Source organism: Sciurus carolinensis, chromosome 8 (genome assembly GCF_902686445.1).
Source record: "Sciurus carolinensis chromosome 8, mSciCar1.2, whole genome shotgun sequence".
In the NCBI taxonomy this organism is placed as follows: domain Eukaryota; kingdom Metazoa; phylum Chordata; class Mammalia; order Rodentia; family Sciuridae; genus Sciurus; species Sciurus carolinensis.
The window spans coordinates 103,013,449-103,028,606 of NC_062220.1; the positions used below are offsets into that span (position 1 = coordinate 103,013,449).

The 15,158-nt window shown below is 40.4% G+C and overlaps 1 pseudogene; it reads left to right on the forward strand.

Moving 5' to 3' along the window:
* Positions 1–11,964: 11,964 nt before the first annotated feature.
* LOC124990176 (small nuclear ribonucleoprotein E-like) lies at positions 11,965–12,249 on the forward strand (annotated as a pseudogene).
* The last annotated feature ends 2,909 nt before the right edge of the window (positions 12,250–15,158 follow it).

Here is a 15,158-nt window from a genome sequence, read left to right on the forward strand (position 1 = left end):
GTTCTCCATCAGACACAATGCAATCACACATTACAATCTAACAGATGCAGAGCTGCTTCTTTCTCACACTTTTAACAAATCTGCTTTCCTGTGCTCAGCTCTGCCTGTGTGGATGTGTCAGGCTTCCCTACAAGACTCTCATCTCCCGGATGGGGTAGAGCACAGGATGGGGGCTTCCTGAGTCAACGAATCCTTGTGTATTCACTCTGGGGTCAGAACTTCAAGCTGGTGGGCTGATTTGTTGTGGGTGGAGACAAGCAGTCTTTCTACCAACGCCATGGTTTTATAACATGGGCCTTTCCTCACTGAACACTGAAGGCATTGATATGCTTTCTCACCATTATTTATGTTCTTAACTCTGTTTAAAATTTTTTCCTAAGGAGTTCCGGGTCTTTAAAACAAAATGTTCATTGTACATGAAGACAGTTAAAACATGGAATTTAGATTTATAGTAGACCTTCACCATTTGTGATTTTAAGCTTTGCTTTTCAGGCTACTCCCCATTGTTGATGAAGAGAAATCTGAAACAAAGTGAGTGCATCAACCATGAGGAGATCTGAATGTTATTTGTTCTATTGTCATACCTATTTTATTAAATGTAAAACTTCCCAAGGTTCCTAATAACTTTTTATTTATCTCTAAAATCTATAAAACATCTTGAGTTTTTGTGAATTTGGAAAGGAAACCTTCCCTTTCTACTTGACTCCAAGAATTGGAGAGAAATTTCCCAGCCTTGCTTCACTGAAATTCATTTGCTTTATCTCATTATTTCAGCTGTGGTTTTCCAGAAATATGCAAACCACTAGAGTAAGAATTATTAAATGAGAACGTCCCCTAAGCAATTAAGGGAACAACATGGGGGAAGAGCAAGCTGCATGCCTGAGGAGAAACAGCATGCATTCCCATGATAACAGGGACAATGGCATTAGATGATTCCTCCTGTGTCTTGTTTTGATGAAAAGGGAATATCCTTGAATCTAACTTGTTGTCTTCCACTTTTAACCTCTTATTTTTCTTTCTTTCTAAGACTTGTCCTTGAACAAAGCAGATAATAAAACACACATGATGCAATGGCAGTGTTAAAAATTCAAGATGAGATCTGAATGCTGCCACCACAGTGAACAAGGGTCATGATTTAAATGGCACCTGGGCAGCTCCAGAAACAGGACTGCTGAGAAAAAGGGCTTGTCACTGTTAACCTTACCTAGGCCCTGGGGGAGTCTCTCTGCACCTAGATGGGATGTCCATGGAATGCCAGAGGGAGGGGAGGAAGACAGGGGAGAGACCAGATTGTGTGGACAGGTTCAGAGTTTGCTAGGAAGACCGGAAACCAACAAGGATGCTAGGGCAGTGATGGAGCATGCTGATGGATTTAAAGAGGATGGACCATGGATAGATAAGTGTTCAAAAGAAGCATGTGCAGGAAAGTGAGTAGAGATAGTTCTATGGAGGGAGTAAGGGAGGGACCAGGGAAGAAGGAGCCCTGAGGAGGCTTAGACAGAAAAGTAAGGGAGAGAACAGGCCATGTGGATAGGGCAGGGATGATATAGTAGAGTTGATAGGAGGGACTCCCTGACTGAAGGGTTGGGTGATAGAAGGAAAGAGAGCTTCCCAGAGATGAATGGAGCAAGGGAAACACTATAGACCATAGAATCATGAAGGATGGAGGGAGAGGGAGAGGCTTATTGAAGGCTCTTTTAAGTGAGAGTTGAGAAGAGAGAACAATCTACATAAACTTCTTGGGGAAAGGCAGGGTTAGAGAGGGTCAAGGAGAGAGGGCAGGTCATGCTGAAGGGTTTGAGGAAGGGAAAAACTCAGGGATGACTGGAGATGAGAGAAAAGGAGAGGCCAGATGGCATATAAGTGGTGTGTATTGGAAGGAGGACAGATTATCTAAGGCAGAGAATGTTGGGCTGAGAGGTGACAGCCCAGATCACACAGACACTTGACAAACAGGGAGGAGGGAGTATTCCCAGGCCAAGATGAGAGACAGGCCATCTTGGGGTCTATGTGGTGAGCGCAGGTCCACTGGACTAGTTGTGTGGCACAGAGATGGGGGTGCTGAGAAGTGAATGGAGACTAGGCCATGTGAACATGCTTGATGCTTGAGGGTCTGAGAAGAGGGAGCATTCCAAGGAGACTGACAGATGAGGGGGCAGAGACCAAGTTGCTTTGTCAATGTGGGGGGCAGGAAAAGTGGGGTGGCATGAACAATGCTTGTGCCAGGGTGAGTAGAAAGACAAACCCCGTGGATGGGTTGGGAAATCAAAGGAAGAGGAAGTGGGTGGACAGAAGGTGCTGAGCAAAAAAAGTAAGCAGAATGCTACTACCATGAAGGCACGGTAGTGATATCTCTTCGAGTCTCTGCTGTTGTGAACATACCCAGAAGTAGAATGGCTGGGTCACATAGTTATTCTACTTTTAATTTTTAACAGTTACTACCTTTTGTCTTCAAATCTGAAGGTTAGTTTTGCTGGGTACAGGATTCTGAAAGAACCATGTTCTTTCAGAGCTTGAAATATGTTGTTCCAGGCCCTTCTAGCTTTTAGGGTCTGGGCTGAGAAATCTGCCGATATCCGTATTGGCTTCCCCATACGTAATCTGCTACTTTTCTCTCACAGCTTTCAAAATCCTATCTTTATTTTGTATGTTAGGCATTTTCATTATAATGTGCCTTGGTGTGGATCTGTTGTGATTTTGTGCATTTGGTGTTCTATAAGCCTCTTGTATTTGATTTTCCATTTCATTCTTCAGGTATGGGGAATTTTCTGATTATTTCATTGAATAGATTGTTCATCCCTTTGGTTTGTATCTCTGTGCCTTCCTCAATCCTGATAATTCTTTTTTTTTTTTTTCTTTATTTTTTTTTAATTTTTTTTTATTTATTTTTACGTTTACATAGGGTAATGATGTTTATTTTATTTTTCCCCTCCCCCCCACCCCTCCCACCCCTCTTTTCCCTCTACACAGTCCTTCTTTCCTTCATTCTTACCGCTCTCCTTAGCCTAACTCTAAACCTAACCCTAAACCTAATGCTAGCCCCTCCCACCCCCCATTATATGTCCTCATCCGCTTATCAGCGAGATCATTCGTCCTTTAGTTTTTTGAGATTGGCTTATCTCACTTAGCATGATATTCTCCAATTTCGACCATTTGCCTACAAATGCCATAATTTTATCATTCTTCATTGCGGAGTAATATTCCATTGTATAAATATGCCACAGTTTCTTTATCCATTCATCAACTGAAGGGCATCTAGGTTGGTTCCACAATCTGGCTATGGTGAATTGAGCAGCAATGAACATTGATGTGGCTGTATCTCTGTAGTATGCTGATTTTAAGTCCTTTGGGTATAGGCCAAGGAGTGGGATAGCTGGGTCAAATGGTGTTTCCATTCCAAGCTTTCTGAGGAATCTCCACACTGCTTTCCAGAGTGGCTGCACTAATTTGCAACCCCACCAGCAATGTATGAGTGTTCCTTTTTCACCACATCCTCGCCAACACCTATTGTTGCTTGTATTCTTGATAATCGCCATTCTAATTGGGGTGAGATGAAATCTTAGGGTAGTTTTGATTTGCATTTCCCTTATTACTAGGGATGTTGAACATTTTTTCATATATCTGTTGATTACTTATACATCTTCTTCTGTGAAGTGTCTGTTCATTTCCTTAGCCCATTTGTTGATTGGATTATTTGTATTCTTCGTGTAGAGTTTTTTGAGTTCTTTATAGATTCTGGAAATTAGCGCTCTATCTGAGGTATGGTTGGCAAAGATATTCTCCCACTCTGTAGGCTCTCTCTTCACATTTCTGATAGTTTCCTTTGCTGAGAGAAAGCTTTTAAGTTTGAATCTATCCCAGTTGTTGATTCTTGCTTTTATTTCTTGTGCTATGGGAGTCCTGTTAAGGAAGTCTGATCCTAAGCCAACAAGTTGAAGATTTGGACCTACTTTTTCTTCTATAAGATGCAGGGTCTCTGGTCTGATTCCGAGGTCCTTGATCCATTTTGAGTTGAGTTTTGTGTAGGGTGAGAGATAGGGGTTTAATTTCATTCTATTGCATATGGTTTTCCAGTTTTCCCAGCACCATTTGTTGAAGAGGCTATCTTTTCTCCATTGCATATTGTTGGAACCTTTGTCTAGTATGAGAAAATTGTATTTATTTGGGTTTGTGTCCATGTCCTCTATTCTGTACCATTGATCTACCTGTCTATTTTGGTACCAATACCATGCCATTTTTGTTACTATTGCTTTGTAGTAGAGTTGAAGATCTGGTATTGCAATACCCCCTGCTTCGCTCTTGCTACTGAGGATTGCTTTAGCTATTCTAGGTTTTTTATTCTTCCAGATGAATTTCATAATTGCTTGCTCTATTTCTGCAAGGTACATCATTGGGATTTTAATTGGAATTGCATTGAATCTGTATAGCACTTTAGGTAGTATAGCCATTTTGACGATATTAATTCTGCCTATCCAGGAACATGGGAGATCTTTCCATCTTCTAAGGTTTTCTTGAATTTCTTTCTTTAGTGTTCTGTAGTTCTCATTGTAGAGGTCTTTCACCTCTTTTGTGAGATTGATTCCCAAGTATTTTATTTTTTTCGATGCTATTGTGAATGGGGTAGTTTTCCTAATTTCTCTTTCTGAAGATTCATCACTTATGTATAAAAATGCATTGGATTTATGAGCATTGATCTTGTAACCTGCTACTTTACTGAATTCACTTATGAGTTCTAAAAGTTTTCTGGTGGAATTTCCAGGTTCCTCTAAATATATAATCATGTCATCAGCGAACAGGGATAGTTTGAGTTCTTCTTTTCCTATTCGTATCCCTTTAATTTCTTTGGTTTGTCTGATTGCTCTGGCTAGAGTCTCAAGGACGATGTTGAATAGAAGCGGTGAAAGAGGGCATCCCTGCCTTGTTCCAGTTTTTAGGGGGAACGCTTTCAGTTTTTCACCATTTAGAATGATATTAACCATGGGCTTAGCGTAGATTGCCTTTATAATGTTTAGGAATGTTCCCACTACCCCAATTTTTTCTAGTGTTTTGAGCATGAAGGGGTGCTGTATTTTATCAAATGCTTTTTCTGCATCTATTGAAATAATCATGTGATTCTTAACTTTAAGTCTGTTGATATGGTGAATGACATTTATTGATTTCCGAATGTTGAACCAACCTTGCATCCCTGGGATAAAACCCACTTGATCGTGGTGCACTATCTTTTTAATATATATTTGTATGCGATTTGCTAAAATTTTGTTGAGAATTTTTGCATCGATGTTCATTAAGGATATTGGTCTGAAATTTTCTTTCCTCGATGTGTCTCTGTCTGGTTTAGGTATCAGGGTGATATTGGCTTCATAGAACGAGTTTGGGAGGGTTCCCTCCTCTTCTATTTCATGGAATAGTTTGAGGAGTATTGGAATGAGCTCTTCTTTAAAGGTTTTGTAGAACTCGGCTGAGAACCCATCTGGTCCTGGACTTTTCTTTGTTGGTAGGCTTTTGATGACCTCTTCTATTTCATTGCTTGAAATTGGTTTATTTAAGTTGTGTATGTCCTCCTCGTTCAGTTTAGGTAGTTCATATGTCTCTAGAAATTTGTTGATGTCTTCGAGGTTTTCTGTTTTGTTGGAGTATAGATTTTCGAAATAGCTTCTAATTATGTTTTGTATTTCACTCGTATCTGTTGTGATGTTTCCTTGTTCATTCCGAATTTTAGTAATTTGAGTTTTCTCCCTCTTTCTCTTTGTTAGTGTGGCTAAGGGTTTATCAATTTTATTTATTTTTTCAAAGAACCAACTATTTATTTTGTTAATTTTTCCGATTGTTTCTTTTGTTTTGATTTCGTTGATTTCGGCTCTGATTTTAACTATTTCCTGTCTTCTACTACTTTTGGTATTGGTCTGTTCTTCTTTTTCTAGTGCTTTGAGCTGTAGTGTTAAGTCGTTTATTTGTTGATTTCTACTTCTTTTTTTGAATGCACCCCATGAAATAAATCTTCCTCTAAGTACTGCTTTCATAGTGTCCCAGAGATTTTGATATGATGTGTCTTTGTTCTCGTTTACTTCTAAGAATTTTTTTATTTCCCTCCTGATGTCTTCTGTTATCCATTCATCATATAATAGTGTATTATTTAGTCTCCAGGTATTGGAGAAGTTTCTGTTTTTTATTCTGTCATTTATTTCTAATTTCAATTCATTATGATCTGATAGAGTACAAGGTAGTATCTCTATCTTCTTGTATTTGCTAACAGTAGCTTTGTGGCATAAAATATGGTCTATTTAGAGAAGGATCCATGTGCTGCTGAGAAGAAAGTGTATTCATTCTTTGTTGGATGGTATATTCTATAAATGTCTGTTAAGTCTAAATTGCTGATTGTGTTGTTGAGATCTATAGTTTCTTTATTCAATTTTTGTTTGGACGATCTATCCAGTGGTGAGAGAGGTGTGTTAAAATCGCCTAGTATTATTGTGTTGTGGTCTATTTGATTTCTGGAATTGAGAAGGATTTGTTTGACGTACGTGGATGAGCCAATGTTCGGGGCATAGATATTTATGATTGTTATGTCTTGCTGATTTATGCTTCCCTTAAGCAGCATGTAATGTCCTTCTTTATCCCTTCTGACTAGTTTTGGTTTGAAGTCCACATTATCTGAGATGAGGATGGATACTCCAGCTTTTTTGCTGTGTCCGTGTGCATGGTATGTTTTTCCCCATCCTTTCACCTTTAGTCTATGGGTGTCTCTTTCTATGAGATGAGTCTCTTGCAGGCAGCATATTGTTGGATTTTTCTTTTTAATCCAATCTGCCAGTCTGTGTCTTTTGATTGATGAATTCAGGCCATTAACATTCAGGGTTATTATTGTGATATGATTTGTATTCCCAGTCAATTGACTCATATTTGTTTTTGACATGATTTGGTTTCTCCTTTATTTGGCTATTCCTTTAGGCTAGCGCCTCCTGTTGCTGATTTGCATCGTTGTTTTTCATCTCTTCCTCATGGAATATTTTGCTGAGAATGTTCTGTAATGCTGGCTTTCTTTTTGTAAATTCCTTTAGCTTTTGTTTATCATGGAAGGATCTTATTTCATCGTCAAATTTGAAGGTAAGTTTTGCTGGGTATAAGATTCTTGGTTGGCATCCGTTTTCTTTCAGGGCTTGGTATATGTTGTTCTAGGCCCTTCTAGCTTTTAGGGTCTGGATTGAAAAATCTGCTGATATTCTTATTGGTTTCCCTCTGAATGTAATTTGATTCTTTTCTCTCGCGGCCTTTAAAATTCTGTCTTTATTTTGTATGTTAGGTATTTTCATAATAATGTGCCTTGGTGTGGGTCTGTTGTAATTTTGTATGTTTGGAGTTCTATAAGCCTCTTGTACTTGGTTTTCCATTTCATTCTTCAGATTTGGGAAATTTTCTGTTATTATTTCATTGAATAGATTGTTCATTCCTTTGGTTTGTTTCTCTAAGCCTTCCTCAATCCCAATAATTCTTAAATTTGGCCTTTTCATGATATCCCATAATTCTTGGAGATTCTGTTCATGATTTCTTACCATCTTTTCTGTTTGGCCAACTTTGCTTTCAAGATTAAATAATTTGTCTTCAGTGTCTGAGATTCTGTCTTCCAGGTGTTCTATCCTATTGGTTATGCTTTCTATGGAGTTTTTAACTTGGTTTATTGTTTCCTTCATTTCAAGGATTTCAGTTTGGTTTTTTTTCAGTATCTCTAACTCTTTATTGAAATGATCTCTTGCTTCCCGTATTTGGTCTTTTAACTGTTGATTGGTGCGATCATTTAATGCCTGCATTTGCTCTTTCATCTCCTCCTTCAATGCCTGCATTTGCTCTTTCATCTCCTCATTAGCTTCCCTGATCGTTTTAATTACGTACATTCTGAACTCCCTTTCTGACATTTCTTCTGCTGTGCTGTCATTGGGTTTTATTGATGTAGTATCTAGGTTTGTTTGGGACATTTTCTTCCCTTGTTTTCTCATTGGTCAGTTGTCAGTGGGACCCTGAGATATTGCAGTTTTCCGCTATTGGCTTATAGTGTCCCGGTAGATTTCCAGTGTATCACCTCCCAGCCTTCAGTAGCCTGATGTCTTGGAGGAATCTGATAAAGCAGCTCATCCGAAGAAAACTGCCCCTAGCCCCCTACTGGTTCCACGGTTTGGAACTGGCTCTGTGGGGAAATGCTCTCACTGTGGGCCTGCACCGTGCAGCTGGCCGTGTGGGAGGAGCCCACTGCCGGAGTGTGGAAGGCTACCTTGGGAAGACTCTAGCTGCCCTGCCCAGCTCCAATAAGCCACCTCTATCTGGGTCTGCCACCCGGGCTGAGCTTTACCCAGTGGGCAGACTCACCCGTGGCTCTATTTCAGTCCGAGTCTCTCAATGCCTCCCCTTCTTAACTCCTGGGTTCTGGAGCGACTGGGGGTGCAGTCTCCCTCTAGGCCGCCATCTTGGATCGCCCCGTGAAGAGAGCCTGCAGCCAGAGTGGGCAGAGCCGCCTGAAGAGGTCTCTGGCTGCCCTGCTCTGATCCCAGAGGCTGCTTGCGGATCGAGGCTCTCCGCTGGTTTGTTGCCAGAGTACGCTGCGCTGCAGTGGCTCCGGGACTCAGAGCTTGTTCTGGTCAGAAAGGCTCTCACTAGCGGGCTAGTTCGGTTCTGAGAACCTGGAGAAGCTGGCTGTGTGGGCGGGGCCCACCGCCGGAGTGCGCAGGGCTGCCTGTGGATGACTCTAGCTGCCCTGCCCGGCTTCAATAAGCCACCTCTATCTGGGCCTGCCACCCGGGCTGAGCTTTACCCAGTGGGCAGACTCACCTGTGGCTCTATTTCAGTCCGAGTCTCTCAATGCCTCCCCTTCTTAACTTCTGGGTTCTGGAGCGACTGGGGGTGCAGTCTCCCTCTAGGCCACCATCTTGGATCGCCCCATGAAGCGAGCCTGCAGCCGGAGTGGGCAGAGCCGCCTGAAGAGGTCTCTGGCTGCCCTGCTCTGATCCCAGAGGCTGCTTGCGGATCAGGCTCTCCGCTGGTTCGTTGCCGGAGTACGCTGCGCTGCAGTGACTCCGGGACTCGGAGCTTGTTCTGGTCAGAAAGGCACTCACTAGCGGGCCAGTTCCGTTCCGAGAACCTGGAGAAGCTGGCTGTGTGGGCGGGGCCCACCGCCGGAGTGCGCAGGGCTGCCTGTGGATGACTCTAGCTGCCCTGCCCGGCTTCAATAAGCCACCTCTATCTGGGCCTGCCACCCGGGCTGAGCTTTACCCAGTGGGCAGACTCACCCGTGGCTCTATTTCAGTCCGAGTCTCTCAATGCCTCCCCTTCTTAACTCCTGGGTTCTGGAGCGACTGGGGGTGCAGTCTCCCTCTAGGCCGCCATCTTGGATCGCCCCGTGAAGAGAGCCTCCTGATAATTCTTAAATTTGGTCTTTTCATGATGTCCCATAGTTCTTGGAGGTTCCATTCATGATTTCTGACCATCTTCTCTGTTTGGACAACTTTATTTTAAATATTAAATATTTTGTCTTCATTGTCTGAGGTTCTGTCTTCTAAGTGGTCTAGTCTGTTGGTAATGCTTTCCATTGAGTTTTTTATTTGGTTTATTGTTTCCTTCATTTCAAGAATTTCCATTTGGTTTTTTTTTTTTTTTTTTGAGAATCTCTGTCTCTTTGTTGAAATGATCTTTTGCTTCCTCAGTTGCTCTTTTGACTGCTTATTGGTGTGATCATTCATTGCCTGCATTTGCTCTCTTATCCTTTGCTTCACAAATCATTTCAATTACGTATATTCTGAACTCCTTTTCTGACATTTCTTCTACCATATTGTCAGTGGATTCTAATAATATAGAATCTAGGTTTGTTTGGATCACTTTCTTCCCTTGTTTTTTCATGTTGCTCATGTATCTTCCCCTCTAGCAGTGCAGATCTGGAGTATTGCAGTTTCCCCCATATAGGCTTATAGTGACCTTATAGGTTTCCAAAATCTTTTCTTTAAGTGGGAGATCAATATTAGTGGCACCCAGTACAGAGAATATGCAGCCCTAAACCAAATAGCCCCTATGAAGACATTAACAATATTGTCATAATAAACAGTGAGTTCGATTATTATCTAAAGTGTAACAAATAGAGTTGCAATAAGGTTTGAAGTTTCTAATGGAGGACAAAGAGGATGGGGAGGAGTGTAGGATGTAGCTGTTAATATTATAAGAAAAGTGTATGCAGAAGTTCTAGATCATAGAAAGAGTGAAAGTGTAATCAAGAGAAGTTGGTTGTTAGCATGAGAAAAGGGAGAAAGAGACTCTGAGGAAACAGGTAAACAAAAGGAAAATAGAGCAAGGAAAGTAAAGAAATAAAAACCTAAACATTTTCAAAAAGGAGAGAAAAGAAATAAGAAAAAAAAAACTACAGCCATCTAGTATTCAAACCTCCTAGTCTTCAGTAGCTTGATGTATGAGAGGTACCTGACAATGAGCTTCCAGTCTCCAGCAGGTGTCTTAGGATGAGATTTGCCCCACCTAAAGATGGGAATTACCGCTTCCAGGATAATCCAAGATGTCACTCTGGCTTCCAAATATGTTGGCAAATGGGGAGCTGCAGCTCAGGGTGTGGCCATGGTTGGCTGGTGGTCCTGGAGGTGGGCTGTTGTTGGTCTGGTTGAGGGATCCTGGAGGTGGGGCATAGTCAGTCCGGCCAGGGGTTATATAGGTCCTGACTGTTGTCTCAAAATGGCGGCAGCCACATGTAACAAAACCTGCAGGTACTGTGGCAGTGGACTTCCAGGCAATAGCAGGCAGCTGGTGATCACTGGTGGTCTGCAGTCGATCTGCTGGCTACCAGCGGATGATTGGCAGGTGGATCTCGGGTGGTGGGTGATGGGTAGGTGAAAGGCCCCCAATGGGCAGGTAAGAGGCAGGCAAATGGCAAATGGCAGATGGTCAGTGAGCAATCTGCACTCAAAAAGTAGTCGATATGCTGGCAGACTGCAGGTGATTGCAGTAGACAAGTGGGTAAACAGCAGGGGATTGAAAAGCAGCAAAAACTGCCTCACTAAGAAACAGATATCCTCTGCTTGAAACTTGAGTTATGGAGCAACAAGGAACAGCCTCCCTCTAGTCTGCCATCTTGGATCTCAGTAACTACCTTACTGTTTTCTACAGTGACTTTGTTGCAGGGCATGGTCCTCATGGGAAGCTGAGGAAATCACAGTGATCCTTTCTCATTGGTTTTTGTGATCATATCACAAAGATTTCAGACATACTGCTCAGAGTAGCAGGCATGAATTTATTAAATGGGATAGGAAAAGGGGAAAAGGCACATTCTCAAGGGAGAGAGTGAGTCCTTTCAGAGAAGAGAAGGATGGTACACCTCAACTGCCCTCCAGTTTAATTGGGGGCCCTTGGGATGTGTCCAGAGAGTCCTGCCCATGTCCACTTTTTGACTTTTGACTGACCACATAGTAACTATATGAACTACCCGCAAGAGACATGGTGTGGTGCTTACAGAGTTAGAGTTTTAAGGAAATTGAGTCCCCCTGTTTTTGCCTCAATTTCCTGCAACTTAATTGGTTTATTATGCTTTGAATAGTCCTCAGTAAGCTTTTTATGTGAGGGTCTTGATGTTTTGGCAGCCAGGGTGATTGCGGGTTGTGATAGTTTTGGAGATAAGGGAGGGTTCAGGCCACCTGGTAGTGTGTGACATGATCTTGAAATAATTGTTTTCCTTTAGGGGATGTCAATATGGCTGGGGGAGTTTTTGACATAATAGGTCCCCAACTTCCAGGTACTTGCCTTTCAGATAGGCTTCCTGTGGTTTTCAGTCACCTTTCATTGTCTTTTCTCTGCTCACCCATATATAACTGACTAACTATCTAACAGTTGCACCATTTTATATTCCTTCTAGCAGTGCACAGGGTTAACATTTTTTAGCTTTCTAAGGTAACATACTGGTTGGTGTGGTCTTGGTGAAATTCCACCATGGTGTGTTATGGCCAGGGCTAGAAAGTGCAGAAGGTGATGGTGCAGCCCATTGGCAGAACCTCATCTTCAGATACTTACAAAACAGATCCTGGATTCAGGTGTGTGTCCATGAGCAAGTGAATATGCAAATAGAAGGCTGCATTATTGACTTTGATGAGTTACATGAAACTTGTATTAGATGATGCAGGAAAGATTCATTCTAAAACAAAGTCAAGAAAACGACTGGGTTGGATGATGCTAAAAGGAGATAATGTTACTCTGCTACAAAATGTCTCCAACTAGAACCATCAAAGAAATGAGAAATTACAGAGAAAACTAGACTTAAAAAAAAATTCCTTGCTGGGAGTATAGTTCTAAAACACACGTTCATATTCTTGTTTTCTTCCCCATATGTTATTACCAGATGACAATAAATGAGGTAGAACAATTTTTATTAAAAATTTTTATTAAAAATTCTCCCCATCCTCACCAACACTTGCTTTCTTTTTAGTGGTAGTCATCCTAATTGGTGTGAGGTGGTATATCATTTTGGTATTTGCATTTCCCTAATAATTAGTGATGTTGAGCATCTTTTCATGTGCTTCTGGAAGGGCAATGAAATATTTTTTTGAGGGAGCCTTTTTTGGGAAGGTTTTTTGGGGGAGGTGGCATTTAAACTGGTGATTAAAAAGGAGACAAAATACAAATTACCAATATTAGGTTAGAGGATATAAAATAGATCCTGTAGACATTATAAGAATAATAAGAGAAAAACTACAAGTAAGTCTATATATAAATTTGACAACTTACGTGGAACTAATTCCCTAAAAAGCACAAAGTACTCCAGCTTACACACTCTGAAGAAGATAATTTGAATAGTCCATTACTATCAAGAAAATTGAACTTGTAATTAAAATAAAAGCTCTTCAAATGGAAATCTCCAGGCCCAGATGGTTTCACTGGAGATTTCTACTAAGTATTTAAGGAACTGAAACCAATTTTACAGTCTCTTATGTTACTCCTCCCTGATTTTTGTACCCCTAGGTGACCTAACTAAATTTCTTTCTTTTTGACACTGGGGATTAAACTCAGGGGCACTGGACCACTGAACCACATTCCCAGCCCTATTTTGTATTTTATTTAGAGACAGGGTCCCACTGAGTTGCTTAGTGCTTTGAACTTGTGATCCTCCTGCCTAACTACATTTCTACGTTGCTTTAATTTTGCTTATCTTTGAGGACAGGAAGCCTGAAGGCCAGAAGTTCTCCTTCAGGAGGGCTAGCTGAAAATGGTTTGATTTAAGATGGCTGCCGAGTGACCACCAGACAACTTCATTATAACCCCATTTGCATGTTATGTGACTCCTTCCCTGATGTCATGATAGCTGAAAATTGCCATGATGATGAATAACAAGAACCATAAAAAGAGCAAAAAGAAGAGACTTTCAAGTTCCTGGAAAATCTCCACCTATTCCCAGAAAAGACATGAATATTCTCCCCTTTTATTAGCCCAACCATTCTCCTCACTTCTCTTACCCTATATCTATATCCTCCCAAACCCTGATGGGCCAAGAAATGGATCTGTGAGCCTTTCTTCCTTCTTCTATTCTTGGTCAAGAATAAACCTTCCTTCATTGCTTAATTGACATTCATTCTTGTTATTTAGATCCATAATTCCAAGTGGGAAAAATACTTTGGGGTCAAAATTGGTAACACTTCTAGAAATTAGAGAGATAGCCCCTAATACTCAAACCCGATAAACATAATATGGAAAAAGAAAACTGAAGACTAGTTCCTTTTGTTATTTTAGATGTGAAAATTCATAATGAAATATTAGTAAGTAGAATTCTGCAATGTATAAAAAGCATTTTTATACTGTGGCCAAGTGAGGATTATTCAAGGGATTTAAGGCTAATTTTGTATTTGAAAATTAATCCATATAATCCACCATTTAGCAGGTTAAAGAAGAAAAGTCAGATGATAACATTAATTGATGCATGAAATGTATTTGAACAAATTTAATACTACTTAATGATAAAAATCCACAGGAAACTAGAAATGTAGATTTTTCTCAACTTGATAAGTAGTATCTATTAAAACCAAACCAAAACAAAAACATGTATATGGTTATGATCACACTGAATGGTGAATGACTGAGTGTTTTTTCCTGGAATAATGTAGACTTGAAATTTGTAAACACTTCAATAAAGGAAGAAAAGGAGACTAAAGGCATATGGATGAGAAAGAAAGACACAGATGTCTGTATTTGCTGATGACACAATTGTATCTACTGAGAATCCCAAAGACACTACAAAAATATCTTCTAGAATGAATAAATAGTTCAGCAAGGACATGGGACACAAGAATAATGTACAAAAGTCAATTGTATTTTTATACTATTAATGAACACATGCAGACTTAAATTAAAAATACAAAACTATTTAAAGTCTCAGAGAAAAGGAGAGGAATTCTTAGATGGAAATCTAACAGAACATGTACTGGTCTTTTATGTCAAAAACTCCAAATCACTTATGAAAGAAATCAGAGAAGATCAAAATAAATGGGAAGGTATTCCATGTTCATGGGTCAGAAGAGTAGACACGGTGAACTGGAGTTCTCCAAAGAAGCTTCATCTGTGTTTGAGAGCCTGCTAACTGATCTTGGCTCACTAAATCATTGTGATCATGGAGAGATGGATTGTGAAGAGCTTGAATGTTGCAGATCAAGATCCAAAGTTAACTTGGGCTATCTTTAGGTTCTTTTACTTGCCCTTTACTACCAACGTCTGCATCTGGTCTAGCATTCTGGTGACTCTTACATAAAACTTCTGGAATGTGTACTATGCTTGGTAGAACTCTGGCCTCCACCAACACTAAAGCTAAGAATGTGACAGCATCTGAATTCTGTAACAGATTCACTCACTTTGTTAAAGATAACACCTGAATCCTATGGAAGAGATTTTCCCATCTCTTTGTAGTCTCTCTTCTTGACGCCTCCACCTATGATGTTTTGTGACTATGAAAGCCCATAAAACTTCCACAGGGAACTGTATCATTCTGGGTAACTTAAATCTGCTTCTGAAACAAGGTCACTTATATTTGACTTGGAATAAATTATTTTATTATTTTCTCAAAGCAGAGTTGATATTTTATATTGACAACACTGTAAAAATATCAATTTTCTGTAAATTGATTTACATGTGTATCATAATTC